This window comes from Colobus angolensis, unplaced genomic scaffold (genome assembly GCF_000951035.1).
Source record: "Colobus angolensis palliatus isolate OR3802 unplaced genomic scaffold, Cang.pa_1.0 Scaffold10, whole genome shotgun sequence".
Taxonomy (NCBI): domain Eukaryota; kingdom Metazoa; phylum Chordata; class Mammalia; order Primates; family Cercopithecidae; genus Colobus; species Colobus angolensis.
Window position 1 is genome coordinate 1,100,850 of NW_012110919.1, and position 17,543 is coordinate 1,118,392.

The following is a 17,543-nucleotide window of genomic DNA, read 5'->3' on the forward strand; positions in this document are numbered from 1 at the left end:
ACATGAATTCATCAGGATGAGACAGTACCATCCTAATGTAATGGAAAATGTATGAAAATTAATATTTGTGAACAGGCTAAAACCTCAGGTTCCCACAAAAGTCTCATTCATTATCAATTTCAAATCGAGTCTCAAATGTAATTATTAAGATATATTTATTAGCCCTCACTCTGTGCTCACCTAGAGGTCCTTGATTTATAAAAAGTGTATATAAGCCTTAGTTGTTCAACCAACATGTCTGCTTGAAACCTGTACAGGAGATGGTACTTTGCTGGACCCTGACTCCAAGGCAATGGTATCCCTATCTATGGTGCATCTGTAGACAGACTAGCGCTGCCAACAAGAGGACCCAGGCAACAATGAGCTAGTAGAATTTGTGGATGGATATTTTTTGTTTTTAAATTTTACTTAAGTTCTGGGATACACATGCAGAACGTACAGGTTTGTTACATAGGCATACGTGTGTCATGGTGGTTTGCTGCACTTATCAACCCATCATCTAGGTTTTAAGCCTCACATGCGTTAGGTATTTGTACTAATGCTGTCTTTCCCTTTGCCCCTCAACCCCTGACAGGCCGTGGTGTGTGATGTTCCCCTCTCTGTGTCCATGTGTTCTCATTGGTCAGCTCCCACTTACGAGTGAGAACATGTGGTGTTTGATTTTCCATTCATGAGTTAGTTTGCTGAGAATGATGGCTTCCAGCCTAATCCATATCTCTGTAAAGACATGAACCCATTCTTTTTTATGGCTGCATAGTATTCTATGGTGTATATGTGTCACATTTTCTTTATCCAGTCTATCATTCATGGGCATTTGGGTTGGTTCCAAGTCCTTGGTATTGTAAATAGTGCTCCGATAAATATATGTATGCATGTGTCTTTATAGTAGAATGATTTATAATCCTTTGGATATATACCCAGTAATGGGATTGCTGGGTCAAATGGTATTTCTGGTTCTAGATCTTTGAGGAGACGCCATAGTGTCTTTCACAATGGTGGAACTAATTTACACTCCCACCAATAATGTAAAAGCATTCCTATTTCTTGTAGTTGGATATCTTAAGCCAGCCTTAGCAGTGATGTGGGGATTATAGAAGAGGTGAATTTCAATCGATGAAAGACAATTGGACATTTTCTAAGTAAAAACTCAAGGTAACTGGGTACAATTGCTTTTTTTTCTTTCTGTCTCTCTTTTTTTTTTTTCCTTTTTTCTCTTTTTTTTTTGAGATGGAGTCTCGCTCTGTTGCCCAAGCTGCAGTGCAGTGGCACGATCTTGGCTCACTGCAAGCTCCACCTCCCAGGTTCATGCCATTCTCCTACCTCAGCCTCTCCAGTAGCTGGGACTACAGGCGCCTGCCACCATGACTGGCTAATTTTTTGTATTTTTAGTAGAGATGGGGTTTCACCGTGTTAGCCAGGATGGTCTTGATCTTCTGAGCACGTGAGCCACCTGCCTCGGCCTCCCAAAGTGCTAGGATTACAGGCATGAGCCACTGCGCCTGGCCTCCGGCCTCTTTTCTTTTCTTTTCTTTTTTCTTTTCTTTTCCTTTCCTTTTCTTTTCTCTTCTCTTTTCTTTCTTTTCTTTTTTCTCTTTCTTTCTCTCTCTCTCTCTCTCCCTTTCTTCCTGCCTTCCTTTCTTCCTTCCTTCCCTCCTTTACTTTCCTTTCTTCCTTCCCTTTCTTTCCTTTCTTTTGACAGGCAGAGTCTCACCCTGTCACCCAGGCTGGAGTGCAGTGGTAAAATAATAGCGTACTGCAGCCTCAATCTCTGGGCTCCAGTGACCTACCCACCTCAGCTTCCTGAGTAACTGTAACTTGAGGTGAGTGTCACCATGCCCAGCTAATTAAAATATGTTTTGTTTTGTTTTTTTTTCATAGAGACAGGGTCTCACTCTGTTGTCCAGACTGGTCTTAAAACTGCCGGCCTCAAGCAATCCTCCCGCCTTGGCTTCCCAAAGTGCTGGGATCACAAGCGTGAGCCACTACACCTTGCCTGGATGCAATTACTAATTGTGAAAATCAAAAAAAATCTCTTAGGGTCACATAAAGAAAAGTCAGATTTATTGAAATACTGTGTTAAGTTAGAATTTACTGTTTCTCTTAAAAATTTACATTTCTCCTCCCCATTCACCTCTTCTCATGCCATTATACATCCTTTCTTGCACTTTCCAGGAAGCGTCTAAAGTTTTTCAGCAGTCTGCAACCAGTAATCCTGTTTCTATTTATAGAATTTTAAATCCTGGCTTGAAAGGTACTCAGGCAGTAGACTGAGAAGATTGTGGGAGTGTGGAGGATTAGCCTTAGGCAGCTGTATGACAAAGCAGTCTATTCACTCCAGATAAGAGTAAAGGAGGTTGAGACGTATAATTCATTTCACTTACATCTGTCTTCTAGACCCCTCCTTAAACATAAGGGGGAGAAAATTGTTCACTCCCCCTTTCTGTGTTTTAACAATCTCTTTTGTTTCTGCTCTTGGAAGGTGGAGAGAGCCACTACTGAATGCTGATATCCTGAAGTGAGTCTGAATTTTGCCCCCTCCAAGCAATTGCATTGCTAGGACTTTATGTTGCGTCATAACCCAGCCACACCCAGTAATGCATCAGTGTTTGCACCCACACCTAGTGGGTGGGAGAATGACTTCCACATCCTTTAGCACCTTGGGAAAAGTCCTCAATTTCTTTACACCACAGAGTGGAATGACTCACATGAGACATTTCCGTATCAGCAGCCTTTCAAGACCTAACTGTAGTTCTCTGACTTTCTGAATTTGGTGTCAAAATGCAAGTCCCTGTGCTTTGATTGATTGAAACGCAAACCTTATCTTGGGTGCTGGGTTAGCTGTATATCTGATTTAAATTCGCACTAATCCTTTCCTGGGATTTCTTCTTTTCCCAGGCACTAATTTGGTAAGGACGACAAGTGGGTTTAATTATTTCCTGTCTAAGGAGACTCTAGGATGTGTACCTGCATTAAGTAATAGAGAATGGCTCTGTATTTAATCTCTTTAAAGGAGGAAATGAACCAGTAATATTAACATTTTTGACGCCAAAATTTCATCTGAGGAATAGAATAGAACACATTGTCATGGCTTCAGGTAGTGATGGCATAAATTAATCTGATTAGTAACCAAAGTCTAAAATGAAAATAATCATGAAAATGGCCCGTGCTCTCAGTTACTCAGGAGGCATAGCTGGGAGGACTGCCTGAGCCCAGGAAGTCGAGGCTGCAGTGAGCTGAGATGGCACCACCACACTCTAGCCTGGGCAACAGCGTGAGACCCTGTTTCAAAAAAAAAAAAAAAAAAAAAAAAAAATATATATATATATATATATATATACACACACACACACGTATGTATTTGTATATATATATATTTTTATATGTATAAACACAAATGGCTGAACTGTTTAATATGGCCAGCATGGTCTTGTAGAGGATGAGCTATTTACAATTGAGTGAACCCTTAAGCTTAAATACTCTAAAACCCTACGTATTAATGTATTATAGTACTTTTCATATCATAGTACTTTATAATACCTAGTATTCTATCATATCATAGTACTTTATAATACATAGTATTTATAAAGGTGTATTTAGTTGTTCTGTCTTACCAGATTGTAAGCTAATGAAAGTGTACATTTATTATTATTACTATTATTTTATAGTCTAATTAGATCACTGTGTTGTATTTAATAAACATTTGAACAGGGAATTACTCCTCCTAAGAATATTCTTCCAAGGTAAGAAACAGAGTCTTGGATATGCCCTTAGTCTTTGAAGTTTCTGGTTTATATCTTACATGTACATGCATAATTTAAAGACAATTTATCTGAAACTCATTCCTTAGATTATATTGCTAAAGTTTATAGATCAATATTATAAAGTCCTTCTCATATAACTTTTTATTTCAGAAGTGAATCCTGATCTATTCTATGTTGAAGGTAAAACTTTATATAAAAATATGACCATATTAAAACCTACACAGATTTTTAGTATGATGAAATATTTCTAATCTCCAACAGATGGCCTGCTTATTTGAAGTGTTATTTGGTAATAACAATAGCTAACGTTTACTGAGTGCTTACTATTCCACATTTTAACTTATTTAACCCCCAAAGCAAGCCTATCGCGTAGATCCTGCAGTATCCCTACTTTACAGATGAGAAAACTGAAGCAAGGAGAGGTTTGGTCATGGTCTCACAGCTGGTAATCGGCAGGTCAGGGATGAAAATCCAGCAGTCTGAATTCTGCTACACTTCCAGTGTAGTACCTCTTAACTTTTACATTATTCCAGAAGAATAGAAAAAAATAACACTCCAGGCAGATCATGGGAGCTCATTAATATCATCATCTTTGATTTCACCCAGTAACATTTTAATTTAGATTTTTGAAGGTTAAGGCACTGAAATATTAGTTTTGGGCCTAAAGCAAGAACACAGAAAAAGACGTTTATCTTACATGTTTATTTCTCTGAAGTGAAGCTCTTAGTAATCGGTGAAATTGGGTATGTTTTGGGGGTTAGAGAACTCTTGAAAATAATTTCATTGTGAATATCTCTCCTGAATACCAAAATAGTAAGAAAAGTCCTGACATAAAATAGAGAAGTTTGAAGTTGATGATCTATGTTTCATAAGGACGGCTTGGTTTATGCCTTGGCTTAGCTAGTAACTTCAGTGCAAGGTTTTCAAATGTGTTGGGCACATTTTACCTATGAGAATAATTGAGTTTTGGATTAACTGTGGTTTAAAAATGTATAATCAAATAGTTTCTTTTTTTTTTTTTTTTTTTGGGGCGGGTCCCCCCTTGCGCCCGGACTGGAGTGCAGTGGCCAGATCTCAGCTCACTGCAAGCTCCGCCTCCTGGGTTTACGCCATTCTCCTGCCTCAGCCTCCCGAGTAGCTGGGACTACAGGCGCCTGCCACCTCGCCCGGCTAGTTTTTGTATTTTTAGTAGAGACGGGGTTTCACCGTGTTAGCCAGGATGGTCTCGATCTCCTGACCTCGTGATCCGCCCGTCTCGGCCTCCCAAAGTGCTGGGATTACAGGCTTGAGCCACCGCGCCTGGCCATAATCAAATAGTTTCTATAATTTTTTTAAAAAGTTGACAATTTGTAAAGATCAAAATGATGTAGTCAAAAAATGAATTCCTTAGGAATGCTGGAAAGAAATCTGCAAAGATTAGAGTGTTATGTTCAGGGTAAGGTGCTTTCAGTGCAAGGGTAGGTTAGATTGCTGTCAATTTCCAGAGCGGCCACTGGAGAATGGGGCTGAGATGCAGAAGATCACTGTGAAGAGCAGATATCGGTTCAGATTTTGTGAAGTCTGAAGCTTGTATTAATAGGAGAGGGACATCATTAAAAAACAAAATATAAATTTTAAGTGCAAATGACAAGAGTAATTCCTAAGGCCTTGGACAGGGCACATATGAGGGAAATGGATGCTCTTGAATCTTAAGGTAAATTCACTCCCTGGAGATTTAGAGCTTGGAAATGAATCATCGTTGAGGACGAGAAAATCATCTATCATTTTTCCAGTCCTTGAAGTAGAAAGGAAGCCTCTAAACTATGTGTCATAGCCCTCATTGAGTGGCGGGGCTGGGGGTGGGGTGGGCTGGTGAATAAATGGTAGCTTTCTACATGAAAGAACAAGGAAGGGAAGGAGGACAATAATAGTAATGTCTATCATGTGTAGAGCATGTGTCAGGCATGATACTAAGCACTTTATGTATTTATTCTTCCTAGTAGGCAATGAGCAGGCACTTTTATTTTGCAGATTAGAAAAAACTACACAGAAGAGATTTAGTTACTTGTCCATGACTACACAGCTAAGAAAACGCTAGAGCATGGCTTCAAACCGTAGCCTCTGGGGCCTGAGTCCACATCCTTAACCACACCCGCCAACCATAATATAAATTGAGTGGACAAGCCTAGGGGAAAGAGAATATTGACCAGGAAGGTAGGGGACTAAACTTCTGTAAATCGCAGTGTAAAGTGAGAGGACAATTACCTTAAAATATTTTAGAGGAACAGGAAGAGGAGTCTCCTTAGCTCCCCGGTTTTCACACCACTTCACAGCACAGATTGGAATGTATTTATTTATTTGTTTCAGCATTGCATAGACAACATTGCTCTTTACTTGCTTTGCTTTGGTGAGAGAGAAGCTGGAGAGTCACCTTGGATGTCCTTAGAGGGATTAACAATTCTTGAAGCACTGGAAAATCTTCCCATTTTACAAAGATAATGGTGCAGGTGGATGTAATTTTTCCTGAGATGTAAATATTGTGTCTGCAAGTGGCAGGACAGACAGGCAGGTCTATCACTGGAAAAGTGAATAATGATCTTATGCTTTCTGAGTTTGAGGGTCTGAGGCTTTCTGGAGGCAAATAACTACACTGAACACGCTGGGTGATAGCTTTGTTCTTTTTCAGAAAGGGAGTATGATTTAAAAAAAAATCTTGTTATATAAATCTGAAAAGGAAAATCTGCTGGGTCCTGATAGTGTGCAGATCACTGGGGGCAGAGAATAGGGTGTTGATTTAGGTCTTCAAGGTGAAGGTGCATAATCCATTAGTGGCAGGCTGTAAAATAGACCCCCGAAAGATATCCATGTCTCATCCCTGGAACCTGTGAATGTTAATTTATACCGGGGAAACAGGGGCTTCTTGAAAATGTGGTTAAGAATCTTACGATGGGGAAATTTTTCTGGATCATCCAGATGGGTGCTAAATGCCATCACAGGTATCCTTCTAAGGGGGAATCAGATGTACAATTCACACACACACACACACACACACACACACACACACACAGACACACACACACGAGGAGAAGGTGATGTAAACAAAGAGGCAGATATTGGAGTGAAGCAGCCACAAGCCAAAGCTCTGGCAGCCATCAGAAGCTGGGAAAAGTGGGGAACGGAGTCTCCCTTAGAGCCCCTGGAAGGAGCACAGGCCTGCCAACACCTTGACTTCAGTTCAGTGAAACTGATTTCAGACTTCTGGCCTCCAGGACTGCGAGAGAATCTATTTCTGTTGTTTTAAAACACCAAATTTATGGTAATGTGTTACAGCAGCCACCGAAAATGAATATACCATTTCTATCAAAGAGATAGCCTTGGAGGGAGGGAGTCATTCTCCTGAAGTTTTCATGGTGGCCTGTTTAGGGACCTGTATCTGCAGAGACTGACTTTATCTGTCATTTGATTAGGACTTGTCAATAGCCTTCTCTGTCCAGTTTATAAGGCTGTGTGTCCATAACTGTACCATGTGACAAAGGTAAACACAAGTGAATCAGTCCAACCCCATGCTCTGACTGCTTAGACAGTCCCTTCTTAACTGTCATTGTGTGATCTTGGGAGTTAATATTTTTAAGCTTCCACACTTCATAGAACTGGTGAGGAGAGATACAGAGCGGCCAGTCTGGCCCCAGCATCTATGCATATTCCTGCTATCCTATGCTGATTTTCTAGGGAGCTGCCCGTTGATATGACAGGTGAAGGCTTAGGTTGGTGAGTTAAGAAATGAAAGGTATATGACCTATTTACAACCCAAGTTCATGAAGACATTCATAAGTGTTCCATCTGTAATTCTAATTTTGAATCAAGAGGCAAAAACCATTTCCTCGAAAAGATTATTCATGTGTGCGGGACTGAATGAAGCTAGGAATTTTTTGCTTAGTGTCCTTCTACTGTTTTTCGTTTTCCGTTACAAATGAATGTTTAGAGACACTCTGTTTTCCTCCTTAGATTTCTCTGTGAGTTTGTCAAAGAAGTGTGTTAGAAGAGCTCCCTTCACTAGCAATCAACATCAATTGTGACTCCAAATAGTACTTTAAATCCAACTTGTTCTACCTGCCACTCAACCAAAGATTGTTTCTACAGGTCACATAGCCTCCACTTAATTACTTCCGTTCCTATTCATGCTGCAGAATAAGAACTTACTGATCTGTCTGGTGGGCATTTTAGTTTGTATAAATTGAGATTCGAGAGTTCATTTGGATAAAATAAGATGCTGGCTAAAGCTCAAGGCAAACATTTGCTGATGCTTAAAACCACCTTGGGACCAAAAAAGTTTACACTCCCTGGTTTCTCTAGGGAGTAGGGTTTGAGAAAACCACAGACAGTAGTTATTCTTGGAAATCCTGCTACCAGGCAAATGCCATAGGGCAAGGGCCCAGAGAAGCTGAGCTGCTCTCCCATGGCTAAAGGCAGAGCTTATCCTGACTGGAATTGTTTGGTCAGGGTTTAGAATCCTTCCTGCTGATGGAGAGAGAGGAGGAACCTGAGCAAAAAGAAAGATAACTGGACTGGCTCTTAGAATTTAATCCCAGAATAGCTGCCCAACTTAGGTCTTCTCCTGATACTACTGACTTCCTGGCAGCCCTCTTTACACTTAATCCCTGGTTATTCCTTTTTTTTTTTTTTTTTTGAAATGAAGTCTCACCCTGTCACTCAGGCTGGAGTGCAGTGACAAGATCTCGGCTCACTGCAACCTCCATCTTCTGGGTTCAAGCAATTCTCTTCCCTCAGCCTCCTGAGTAACTGGGATTACAGATGTGCACTGCCGTGCCCAGTTAGTTTTCATATTTTTAGTAGAGTCAGGGTTTCACCCTGTTGGCCAGGCTTGTCTTGAACTCCTGACCTCAAATGATCCACCCACCTCGGTCTCCCAGAGTGTTGGGATTACAGGCATGAGCCACTACACCTGACTGATCCGTGGTTATTCTTCTTATGTACCCCCTTTCTACCAGGATATATAAAGACTATTGAAGAATGTATCTGCCCCGAAGCTTCTACTTAAAACAGACTTTGGTGGTTTGAGATTAAAGACAATTTATATTTCAGTTCACTTAGGATCCTGGATAAAAATTGAAATGTTATAACTACCTGATAATACTGAGAATACTAAAGAAGTATAGTGTGATTCTTAATAAGTACCTTGACACCTTTCCTTCAGAGCTTAGGGTGATTCTATGGTCATTTTGCTTGTGGTTTTCTTTCCTGTCTCAGTCTGATATTACAGAGCAAGTTTATGTTCTGATTAGGAAAAACTGCAGTTCACCAAGATGCTATATTTGCTATTCAGTGAGTCATACTAAAAAGCCTCATGTTCTTAAATGACATAAGGAAATGGAATCAAGAGAAAAATCATGATCACAAAATGCACCATTCCAAAAATCTAGAGTGGGACAGAAAGATCAACCATCTAAATGCAAACCTCCTTTGAACCGGAACTGCTATAACCAGGGCAGCAGATTGCTCGAGAATGGACGTTGATTTTCCCAGGCAGAGGGTAAAGTTGTAAACAGTGGATTGTCTACTACTGAAAAACTCTTTCAACATGTTCAGTGCAGATCGGCTATCCTTTAATATTCAATGTACAACACCATATCCACACACGCTATAAATGTACATGAGTGTCAGTCATTTATCTCTGAATTTTCATGTCCCAACTCCAATACCTAATGTTTTAGAGATGCTTGGATGATTATATCATGAGATCCTCACTCAATATATATTTTCACCTTTTTTTTTCTTTTAATATGCTTGATTTGTTTGGAATCTCCTTTCAGTTTTTTTTTTTTCCCCCCCAAAGTGGACAAGTTTTTCAGTAGGCTTTGGTATGGGGCTGTAGTGAATGGGAAATGGTTAAACCGTGGTTACATGCTAAGTGACCGGCTTAGGGGATGAAAAAGAGAAAAAGGAGTCACCGATGGAGCCATCAGTCAGCCAACAAAGGTAGGAGTGTAGGAGTGGGATATAAAAACAGATCCAGAGAAACAGAAAAAATAATAAGTTAAAAGCCAATCTGAGTGGCACCTAGTAAGAAAGGGAGGCACATCTGTGCATCTCAAGGCAGCAAATCCAAATAGGGAAGAAGCCAGAAATAGTTGATTGGATTTATTTTAAATAGTAAGGATATAAGGAAATAGTAATAATAGAATAGGCCAAGGTGGACAAAATGAATGAGATAATACACATATCAGTGTGCTGCTGGTGGACACTGTTGAATGTTTAACACTATGTGAGCTTTATGGGACATGGTAGTAAAGGCATGCGGTTATTGCAGCCAATTGGAAGCAAAAGCTATCATAAGAGAATAATGATTGTTGGTGATAGGTTTCTTTTTAAGTAGAGATACTATTAGCAGGTTTATGAAGTGAGAGAAGACATCTGTGCTGACTGTACCAGAGTCTCATGACCTTGTATGGTTTGCTGGGGGAAATGGAAAACAACAGCAATAACAAAAACCTAGCTTCACTAGCTCCTTGCTCTCTATTGCAGGAAATCCCTGAAAAACCAGATGGCACAAGTTACTCAGAAGAGATGAAAGGGTTTTCCATAATTCAAATAGGAGGAGGAAGAGGAAGTGTGGGAGTAATTACTGGATTAAGATCACTGAAAGACAAGGTTGTCTTTAAGGGTGAGTCCTTTGGTTGGTAAATTTCATATAGGAAAAATTTTCAAGTGGTTGCCAATAGCTAACCTTCAAGATGAAGTACATAAACCTGCTGACAGGCAAACATGACTGTCGGGTTTATTTCAAACTGCCCATACTTATTAAAGCTCTTCATTGCGCTAGGTCAGGGAAAAGTTACATAGCGTCCCTGATTATACTTCATACTTCATTTCTAAATCTGAGTTCTGAAGGCGTGTGTGTGTGTGTGTGTGTGTGTGTGTGTGTGTGTGTGTGTGTGTGTAGAGAGTAGGAATTCTGAGACCTGATAGTGCTAACTCTGGAGTTTGATAGGGATAATACAAAAAGAGAGGCATTTAAGGAGGAACATTAAAAAAAATTGAAGACTAAGGACTCACCCCTAGCTAGGAATACACATGACCCTTTTGCCACCCAAACCATACCATTGCCGTTTGAATCACTACTTAACTAAATGGTAGAAAGCAATTACAGTAAGTGCTCAACTTAATCACTTTGCATCCATACAGAGACCCCTGGGACTTCTCATAAACTTCATCACACAAAGTGCCCACAATTCTCTGCCTTGCAGAAATATGTTTCTTGCAAGGATTTGTGGTGGCTTTCCTACTAAATTTCTGGACTGTTAAACTCATTGTTCTATATTTCTGCTGTCTGCTGTTAAAAGGAGAGGCCAGCTCAGGTTTTGTGTACTGTAGGAAGTTTGTTTTATCCATTTGGGAAATCAAGATTACATCTTCATGGGACTAGAGATTGTGGAGAACTCATTCCTTCCAACGCCAGCCCCTGGTGATCTCATTCTAGTGAGTAAAACCTCAGGTCAGTTGATTGTAAATGGATTTTTTTTTTTAAACAAGCTTAATTCAGGCTTTTATTGCTCTTGTGTTCAGTGGATTCATCTTGTGACTGGCTCCAGATTGTGCCCTTCTCCCATCCCACACCAAGCTGATTTGCAACTTCACACAATTGTTCCCAAGGAGAGAATAATTGATGACTCAGTATAAACCCATCACTACTCCTAGAAAATATAATTCATGAATGCATTCCTTATTCAAAAACATTTAGTAGCATTTCATACGGAGGAGATCAGCATATTATCAGAGAAAAGATTCATGCCACATTTTGTTTAAAAATCTGTTTCATTACTTCACAGTCACACTTCAGTAGGCCAGGCTATAATGGTTTCTTCTTGGCCTTTGAAATGCTTCCTTTGCTTCGTCTGCTTTATAGAGACTCAAAATGAATTATTCAGATACTTGTGAGCATTAAGAAAAAATGGCCTAATTTCTGGATAATGCCAGTATTACCTCCTTAGTCAGACTGTGGGAAGAATATGTGCTCATTCCTCTCCCAGAAACACCTTTCCTAACCTTCTTTCCTCCTAATACATCCATTTAAACCTTCTCAGCCTTAGATTTTTAACTGAGATACAATTTTATCTGAGAGGATTTTCGTCTCTCCTTTACATATCCAAATATGGTATAAGTTGATCTTTCATCCTATAGAATTCTGTGCTCCTCCTCCCAAATCCCACTTACCAAATTGCATTGTTAATAACGTGGTTACTTACCTGCATCTTTGCTTTAAAATGTACTTGGGGGAATTTCCTTTTTAATCTGCCTCCCCCAATCTAATGCTTAAACATAACAGGTGATCTAAAGATATCTTGGACAAGTAGCTACCATGGAGAAATTCATGCCAGATACCATTCTAAATGTTTTACATATTTAACTCACTTAAACTTTACAGTAACCCCATAAGGTATGTACCATTAACATTCCCAATTTAAAGTTGGAAAAATTAAGGCACAGTGAACTTTCATAAGTGTTGAAAGTGTTGAAAGTCTTGCAGCTAGTAAATGGTATAGCAGGGTCAGTTCCCAAAACGGAGAAGTGAAGGGTAGGCAAAATGTAGTAGGCATGCACTATATATTCAGTAGATCACACTATGGATTGCCCAGATTGTCTAATAATCAAGGTTTGGAAGTATTGAAAGGCTTGTTTTTATGAAATGCTCATTAATGCATTCTACTTCGTAAACTGAATGTTTGCAGTAGAATTTTATTCCATCAGCACATTTGCATATAAAGTTATTTAAATTTACTTTTTTTAATGCCAAAAAAAAAAAAAAAAGCAAAAAGCAAATCAACCAAACCATTTCCTCCCCAGTTTCGGCTGCAATCAGCAGTCATAAATCCTTAAGTGTTAAGTTATGTTATTTTTGAGAACTGATGTGACATGTCCTAGATTTCAAATGTAGATGCTGCAGAGGACCACATGAGCTTTTGAATAAAAATTGGTATATAGGACATAAACATTAAGGAAGCAGGTAGAAAGACACAGCTATCTGAAGAGTCAGATCTGAACTACTGCCACCTAGTGATTTGAGTCAACGATCGGCCCCCACACACTCACAGATCCACTAATTGCAATAAGTGACTTTGGTTGTGGCTTCTTCCTCACTCTAAATATCCTGGTAGCAAACTCTTCCTGCAACATTTTAAGGCCTTCCTCACATACTTTAAAAATTATAATTAAAAAGGAGGACAGAATGGTAGGATTGGGAAAGAGAAGGGTTAAATGACAGTAGAGACATCAATATAAGGCAGAAACACCAGAACAGTCGTGTAAATTAGACGAAGAAAAGTGAACATCAAAAGTAGTGGAAATTAAATATTATTGATAATAGAAGAAAATAGAAAAATTGATGCAAAGATAAGGCAGCATGAAGGAAAGGGGGCTTTCTGATTTGTTTGTTTTTCAGCAAGTAACAGAATATGATAAAACAACCATAGGGACTGAACTGAGAGCTTAATCTTGGAAGAGGGACTTCAAGTTTTTTGTTGTTTTTTAAGTAATAAAACCAAAGTGGCATATTCCTTGTTCAATTTAATGTAATTGGGACTATCCAGTGTTCTGGATGTACAACTCATTTTTCTTGCCATTTTTTCCCTCCTATACCTCCAATACCCATAGTCCTTCTTGATTTTTTTTCTTCATTAAAAGAGTTTTAATTACCTTTTGGCTCCCTTGAGATACTTTTGAACTTGCACCTGGAATCAGAGAAATGGACTGTACCCCAAAATGAAAATTTAGGGAATTTTATTATTATGGCACTCTTTGCAATCAATCATATCGAGCGGCCATGCCTTAGCAATGTGCATTCAGTTGACTACTGATATTCAGGTATTCTTATAGTTTGCTGCAGGGTCACCTACATCAGCAGCAAATAATGACACCTAACATCTACTTCATTTCATGTTTTGAAAGCATTTTAATGTATTTGATATTTTATTTCCCGAAAAATGGTGTCTGGAAGACAGAACTGGTAGCATCAGCCCCTTTGACAGATGTGGCATTTGGGTTCTGAAATGTGTCTGAACTTTTCCAAGTACTCAGCTAGTGAGTTCTTTGTCATCTGTCTGCAAGTCTGGCAAATGTGCTTTCATTAGCAATATTTCTATTCTCTTTGAGAGAAGGGAAAGCTGCTTTTCTTTGTTCCAAAGTAATATTGGAGTTTGAAGCCAGTATGCATAAAGCTGTGAAGGAGGTGTTGCTACTGCCTTTTTTTACAGGAATCTCTTTGGAGAGATTGCTTTGCTTCTTCCTGAGGGATCTCATACATTTGAAGGGTTTCTGGCCAGGTTGGGAATGAATTTGAGAAGCCTTTACCTTGTAGGTTTTCCACCATCCTTCTATGGCTTCTTCCATTTTCAGATTCTGTTGTGCGTTGCTGTACTGAGAGTATTACTTCCTTTGGTGATATACATGAGTGCATCTATATATTTGTAAAAAATCAATCATTTAAATCTGTTCAAATGCTTTATCTGTGCAGAGAACTATCCAGAGCCCTGCAGGGTTAGAACGATACGCAAAATACTGCTCCTTATTTCACGAAGTTATAAATTATGTAGAGCATTGGAATTGCACTTTGGGTAGATATCCATTGATTTATATTTTCAATAAATAATTATCTGGTATCAACTATGTATCAGGTCCTAGTTGCTATGTACTGGGGATACAAGGCAAACACCACCCTGTTCTTATGGAGTTTATTGCTTCGGGAAGGATGGCATGAACATTACTCTTGCTCCTACACTATAGCAGCTGCTCATAATTGCCTATGGATAATTCCAGATATTTCTCAGACTTAACTTTTTTTCTAGTTAGGATAAAAGTAGTCCTGTAGCAACCCCTTCAATTGGTATACTTCTTTGCAACTTCTACATTTGAAATCTAGGACATTTACTTTTGGTTTTCAAAGGAGAGTATAGCTTGGCTTTTAACAATTTGTTTTCAGTCTGAACTGGAAAAAAAATGACCCAGTTCATCAGATTTACCTAAAATGGGAGAAAACAGTGATATAAATTGGTACAAAAATATCTGGTTAGTTCAACTTGATTTTCATGGATTTAGTGGCTTTTAGAGCTGCAAGATTTCACACAGTGTTCAAATTTTATAGACCAGAACACTGTTGAATAGATGAAAGGGAAGGGGATAGGAGGCAAAGGGACAAATTAAGAGAACTTAGCAATACAGGCTAGAGTAGTTAATGACTCACCTTGGTTAGCAGCTGTGAAAACTGAGAAAGATGTAAGTAGAAATAAGGGAGATTATGGAGGTAAAATCTGCAGAAATTAATATTGATTGTGAGAAATGAAGGAAATGGGGAACATGCAACTACTGTGAGAACTTTTTTAGCCTGGTACTGTTACCAGAACTATGGACCACAGAAAGAGAAGTTATTTGAAAGAAATTATAGCTAGACAGAAACTGCAGTGCTGTGTGACCTGACAACTTAAAAATAATATAAATAAGTCAGCAGGATGGCCTGGATGAATCTAAGCAGGGATTTAAATTTTGTAGCCAAGGAAATCTATTCTCTGCCCACCAGAGGTCCATGGGTATGTGTTCATGAGTATGTGGGCTTTGGGGGTTTTGGCTGAAGAGGGAAGGAAAGACTGGTGAAAATGCACTTGGAGAGAATAGATAGAGGACAAGATGGAGTCTCTTCTTTGGTTTTGCTCCTAGGACTAAGTTGATCTTTAATAGAAAGAAGGCAAGCAAAACCCATCAATGAAAGAAAGCAAGAACAAGGAAGAGAGGGAGGGAAACCCTTCACTGCAATTGGAATATTCATTAAACCCATGTGAAACTCACTCACTCTGGGGACTCTCAGTAATATTTTTGTGTGTGGGAGGGGAGCTTTTTTGGGAGCTGAAGCTCTTTCATTAGTGAATGGAGACAGGAATCAGGAAATGTAAATTATCATTATTATTATTATTATTATTATTACAGTAGTCCCTCCTTATCCATGGAGGGTAGGTTCCAGGACTTCCAGTGGATGCCTGAAACCATGGATAGTACCAAACCATATATATACTATATTTTTTCCTATACATACATACCTATGATAAAGTTTAGTTTACACATTAGGCATAATAAGGCACAGTAAGAGATTAGGCATAGTAAGAGATTATCAGTTGATCATATAATAGAATTATAACAATATACTATAATAAAAGTTATGTGAATATGGAATATCTCTCTCTCAAAATATCTTGTTGGACTGTACTCATCCTTCTTCTTGCAGTGATGTGAAATGATGAAATGTCTCCATGATGATATGAAGTGAAGTGAATGACATAGGCACTGTGATGCAGCATTAGGCTACTACAGTATTGACCTTCTGACCATACATCGGAAAGAGGATCATTTGATTCTGGTGATCCTGGATTATTAAGCCATGACAATGTTGATGGTTGCATGTCAGGAGCAGATAATATTGATGACTAACAGGTGAGTGGCACAGACAGCATGGATATCCTGGGCAAAGGATGATTCACATCCTGGGTGGAATGGAGTAGTTTAGCACAAGATTTCATCATACTACTCAGAATGACAAGCAATTTAAGAATTATGAGTTACTTATTTCTGGAATTTTCTATTTAATATTTTTGTACCACAGTTGGCTATGGGATAATGAAACTGTAAACAGAGAAACTGTAGAGAAGGGGGAAATTTCTCTATTATTAATGTGGCTTTTTTAAACAATAGGCTGATGATTACTGGAGACATCTGAGCTTTGGATAAGAAGAACCTCTGAGAGTTAAACTATTAGATCAACACACAATGAATCATGATAAAGATATAAAAATGGGTTTCCTGACCCATAGGACTCGGATATAACTTGGCATATTTAACTGGATAAAGAAAATGTGGTATACATACGTGATGAAATACTAAAAAGCCATAAAAAGGAGCAAGATCATGTTCTTTGCAGCAACATGCTTGGAGCCCGAGGTCATTGTCCTAAGCACATTATTATAGGAACAGAAAACCAACTACTGTTTGTTCTCACTTAAAAGTGGGAGCTAAATATTGAGCACACATGAATACAAAGAAGAGAACAGTAGACTCTGGGAAAGTAGAGGGTGGGAGGAAGATAGAGATCAAAAAACTACCTGTCAGGTACTATGGTTATTACCTTGGTGGTGAAATAATCTGTAACCCAAAACCCTGGGTTGTGCAATTTAACCATGTAACAAACCTGCATATGTACCCCCGAACCTAAAATAAAAGTTGGAAGGACAAAAAAATTTAAATAACAAAAATAAATCTGTTAATTAAAAAACATTGATTATCTATGGAAGCCTAGAGGGTGGAAATAATATCCTTTATTGATTGAGGACTCACTAAATGCCAGGAACTATGCTAAATATTTTATATAATTATCTTATTAATCCTTACAACAGGTATTGATTTTTTGTTTTTTTTCCACAGGAGGAAGCAGAAGACTGAGAAGAAAAGAAGCTTGCTCAAGGTCACATAGAGCTGGAATTTAAATTCAGATCTATTATACTCTTAAAAACTGTGGAAGGGTGAGTAAGAATAAGTCACGTATTTCAAGTGTTTTGCCCCATGATCAAAATTACCCTTATTATGAACATAGAAATGTCAGTGTATCTGGGCCCAACTACACTAAATTTTATTTTATTTATTTATTTATTTGTTATTATACTTTAAGTTCTGGGGTACATGTGCATAACGTGCAGGTTTGTTACATATGTATACTTGTGCCATGTTGGTGTGCTGCACCCATCAACTCGT

General features: G+C 38.7%; 1 long non-coding RNA gene across 1 annotated transcript in view; it reads left to right on the forward strand.

The window, feature by feature from the left end:
- The first annotated feature begins 17,231 nt into the window (after positions 1-17,231).
- LOC105505654 overlaps positions 17,232-17,543 on the forward strand; it is a 9,821-nt gene continuing 9,509 nt past the window's right edge. Inside the window, exon 1 of the long non-coding RNA XR_001000787.1 lies at positions 17,232-17,314. This is a non-coding gene — a long non-coding RNA (uncharacterized LOC105505654). The remainder of the gene's footprint in view (positions 17,315-17,543) is intronic.